The sequence below is a fragment of the Crocodylus porosus genome, unplaced genomic scaffold (assembly GCF_001723895.1).
Source record: "Crocodylus porosus isolate Cpor-Errol unplaced genomic scaffold, CroPor_comp1, whole genome shotgun sequence".
Taxonomy (NCBI): Eukaryota; Metazoa; Chordata; order Crocodylia; family Crocodylidae; genus Crocodylus; species Crocodylus porosus.
The window spans coordinates 39,013,947-39,018,489 of record NW_017728950.1 but is presented as its reverse complement, the minus strand read 5'-3'; the positions used below and the strand labels follow the sequence as shown (position 1 = coordinate 39,018,489).

General features: G+C 47.8%; 1 long non-coding RNA gene across 1 annotated transcript in view; it reads left to right on the top strand.

Moving 5' to 3' along the window:
* The first annotated feature begins 1,378 nt into the window (after positions 1-1,378).
* Positions 1,379-4,543, top strand: part of LOC109323356 — a 12,007-nt gene continuing 8,842 nt past the window's right edge. Inside the window, exons 1-2 of the long non-coding RNA XR_002104634.1 lie at positions 1,379-1,479; positions 3,894-3,899. This is a non-coding gene — a long non-coding RNA (uncharacterized LOC109323356). The remainder of the gene's footprint in view (positions 1,480-3,893; positions 3,900-4,543) is intronic.

Here is a 4,543-nt window from a genome sequence, read left to right as displayed (position 1 = left end):
TGAAACTGCACCTTAAACTGTTGAAAGCAAAACTCGTATCACTTGTGTGTGTTAAGGCAGAGGAGGATGAATACAGCAGGGATGGTAGCCCCTCATGCGGGCATGAAGCCTGCCAGGTTTCAGGCAGAGTGGTGCAGGGGTTTATGTGAAAGCGCACCTCAAGGTTTTGAAAGCAAATTAAAAAAGCAAATAGGTGAGGAGGGTGGCACTTGCTCTATCTGCACATGGAGTTTGGGGAACCCCAGCAGCAGGAGGTTTACCTTCAGGAACACTAATTGCTCCATCAAACCAAGATCCAAGGAGGTGCAGTGGGGTGTCACTACATCCCCAGCAATGCTCGACACACTCTCACTTGGAACACTGGTTGGTGGACAGGAAAGGTGTTTCGGGGCAACCTTGGTCAGACCCCGCAACACCTGGCTGTGGATTGCCCAATAGGTCAAGGGGTCACAGTGCAGCAGCTCCATGTCCTTGGCAAGATAGGTAGCCACTGAGGACTCTACGCTACCTGCCGGATGGTGAGTTCTGATGCCTCTGGACCCCAACATTGAAGCCATGCCCTTGGTCCTGACTGGCAGAGGCTGCGGTGGAGGAGATTGGCTCGTGGTTGGAGTGCTGGCATAGGAATGTGGATCCTCCCCTTCCCCATCCCCCCCACCTCTGCCCTTCTGCCTCCCTGACTCTGTTCACTAGCACCTCCATCCAGTGATAGAGGGTTTTGCTGTTGCAGACACTCCCCTTCACCCTCAGGTCACACGTGCCTACCAGCATATGGACCGCAATGGTTCTGGCCATTTTTTTGATGCCTTCCTTCAGCTGCTTCACCATTGCCTGCACCTCTGGTGAAAGTGTCTTGCTCCAGCCAGGAACATTGATACCCTGGGACTTCTCCATTTCCTTCTCAAGCTCCTTCACTATGGGGATCAGCTGGCTAATGAGGGCATCGCTAGTACTGAGGCTCTGGGTGGCTCCTTGATGCTCCAGTGGAAGTAGCCTGCCACCTTCCTGCATTTTCAAATAAGCTGGCTAGTAGAGATGGTGCTGTCACTGGGAGCTCTGTCCCCCTCCAAGGCATCCCTGACTATGAGGTGGAACTTGTATGCCACACAGCGCATGCTAACAAAGTTGGCATTATGCGCCGCCTTGACCATATTGGCTCTATTGTCATTGACCATGAACCTGCAGGTGAGCTTTCCCTGCCCAATGAGGCACACCTGCACCATGTGGTTCATGGATATCATTATCTCCCTTGCCGTGTGGGACCCATCCATCACCTCTGCTCGAAGGAGAGCCCACGAATGCCCTCACTGATTGCACCAGTGCCCTCTGAGGGAGAGGTAGGCATTATCTCCATCCTGGCTGCTCCAGAGGTCCGAGGTGACATGCAAGGCTACCTGTGGACCTGCCTTTCACAGCTTCTCCCTCAAGTGCTCCCTGCATGCCTCATACAGGGATAGCATCACCATCCTGCTAAAAGTGGTGCGTATGGGCACTCAGGACGCTGGGGCCATGAGCACTATGAGCTGCCTGAACCCTGGCCACTCAACAAAGGACAACTGCTGGCCATCCAGAGCAAGAATCTTTGCACACCCTGCTTTGTCTCTGCCTTTACCCCACTGGTCCAGGGTGGCCTGCCTCTGCTTTGGGGGGACAGGGGCTTTGGAGCAAGGGGGGGACTTCCTAGTCATGCTCCCACTGGTGCCAGGATTTGGAGGAACAAGAGCAAGGGGGTGCTGCCTCCTGAGATGCAGCAGCATTGCCATGGTGGTGAAGTGTTTCATGTTCTTGCCATGGCTGATCTGCCTTTGGCAGTGCTATCAGGTAGCATACCTGGGATCACCTACCAACTCAAAATGGTCCCACACTAGACTACCCACCCACTTCTGGGTTGACAGTAGGGATCCTGCCTTATCTCCCTCCCCACCAGGCAGAGGCACAACAGGAGGAGCTGATCCATGTGCCCCCACAACCTCCTGAAATGCCTTCCAGAGATGGAGACCTACATCTAGGGAAACCTTGAAGGATGTGGAGCACAAACTCAGATCCCCCCTCTTTCCTCAGAATTTCCTACGCTATGGCCCTGAGCTGCTCTGCTTTCAGATCCATTTCCTCTTCTGGCATGGAAGGCTCATGCTGGGAACTGAAATTGGGGTGGAGAATGTCATGCTGCTGCTGGTTAGTAGTGTTAGTGCAGTTGCAGGCACTGGTACCACCTTCTTGCTCCCACTAGCAGCAGAAGACTCATCGCTGCCAGGAAAGAGGGTGCATTTGTGCTTGGGCTGGGGGGAACTTGCAACTCTCCCTCTGCCCCCTCTTTCCCCTCTGCCAGATGACCTAGCACCTGCCTTTCCAGCATGCTTCATAAGGTTTGATATGCTACAAAATGTGCGTATGTAATATATATTGTGCTTTCCTGCACAGTGATATCATAGAGTCAGGGAAAGCACAAATTTATTTAAAGATTAAAGAATCAAGACAGACTAACAAGAACAAATAATAGGATTTTGGGGGAAGAATAAGTTGAAAGGAATGGATAGGGATAACAATAGGGATTGTAGGAAAGGCTAAGTAGGAAAGGATTAGATGCAGTTTACAAGAAGAGAAACTAGAGAGCAAGCCAGAGCCTTTCAGTTGTTGATGCTTCAGTAGAGACACCGTTCACAAAAGGCACACATCACTTCAAACACAGCTTGATATGTGGTTTCTGGGTCCCTCCCCCAGAACACTGTGATTGGAAGGGAACTCGGAGAAAGATCACAGTCACTGGCCAGCTACAGATGTCAATATCAGAGCAGTTTTTCCTCCCTCTCAGCTTTTTCCATATATGGAGGATCACCCCCTCCCCCTCCCTGTTCTCAGTTTCTGTTTCCTGAAAGCCTTATGAATCTCTGAATATCTCCAAATTGATTCAGGGGCTTCTGGTTTGATTTGAACCTTTTAGTGGGTCTCCTGATTCGATTTCAAGATTCAGCCACCCAATGCAGCTGAATTTCCTCCAAATCGAATTGGCTACCAAAGCTTTGCACAGCCCTACTACAAACATCTAGGACTGAAAATACAAGACTAATGAGGCAGGCACTGACTCTTCAATGTTCTTCTTTCTCCATAGAGCACCAACTGGGACAGTTGCAGCAGACTTCCTCTCATGAGTAAAAGACAATCACGGGCACCAAACAGGGATAACAAGAAAGCGGATCATGGACAAATGGATACTAGGAATATACAGGTGGGGTTTTCACAAAGTGGGGAGGTGTATGACAGGGCAACAAGTCTTACCCATCATAGAACTCTGGAGGAGCCACAGGAAACGGAGAACTTACCTTGGCAACAAGCCCAGGGAGAGAAGAACATATGATAAAGAGGAAACTGAGTGGAGAAACCCAGATGGAGGAGAGAGGGACCCAGATGAAAACAAAAACAAAGGGTTGTGGGGGTGGAGAGGGCAGAGAGAGAATGCTGGCTGTGAGAGATGCAGGAGACTGCTGGAAGGATTTAAAGGGGAATGGAGCTTGGAGCCAAGTTCCTGAAAGAAGAAGAAAGAAACCCAGAAGAAGTACAGAGAGAGAAGAGAGACAACAGGTGGCAGAGAGAAGAAAATGGAAGAGTCTCGGAGAGAGATTTATCTGGGAAGTCGAAGTGAGGTGATGATGGAGATCTCTGAGTTGGTGAGTTCGATACTTGGGGACATCAGGTACCTTTCTGGGAACCTAAAAGAGAAAGAACCAAGAGTGGATGACTATTAACCAAAGGAAGTGAACCCCACATTTAGATGTCAGTAGAAAATACAAGGTGGCACAGGATTGCCATTTGCCTGGGACCCATGTGGAGAATAACGGGGCAAGCAACCAAGAAAGTGAGAGTTATGAAAGAGAGAAGGAACTAAGTATATCAAGATGTTGGTTGTCTGAGAGACATAATAACCATTCAGAAAAGTTATTTTGCTGAACCACAGACGCGATATCCTCTCTGTCTCTCAGGACTGTGTTTATTTCCCTACCTTATTCCATCAAAGTTGTGGCAGGAAGGAAATAAAGGAAATTAACAAGTTCATATTAAAATGAGAGATTGTGGTTTATTTTCCGAGGATAGCTAAACTCACACTCTAAATTGAACTCAGCTTTTGTCAGTGCTGTCCAGTGCCTGGCCAGACAGGTTACATTTCATAGCATCTTGGGAAGTTGATTGCGTGGATTTCAGTGTTACTACTTCATATTAGGAAACACAGTAGGGTAATAAAGTGTTAATAGCTATTGTTGAAATAATAAGCCCCCTGAAATAATAATAATAAGAAAATGTTGAAGAAACTAGAAGCAAGGAAGAATTGATTAATTAGGGCCTGTAAACACCTGTTCAGCCAGTTTTAACTCAGTAAAATTGTCAACATTCATTAAAAATCAATTATAGGACTTTTTTATTTAAAAAAAAAAACATTTTTGGGTGAAGCTAGCTTAGCTTTACTATAAACAGTAGCAACTTACATTTAGGAGGGTAAAAATGCATTTTTGATTGCCTTCTTTTAGTACCAATCTAATATCCTACATAA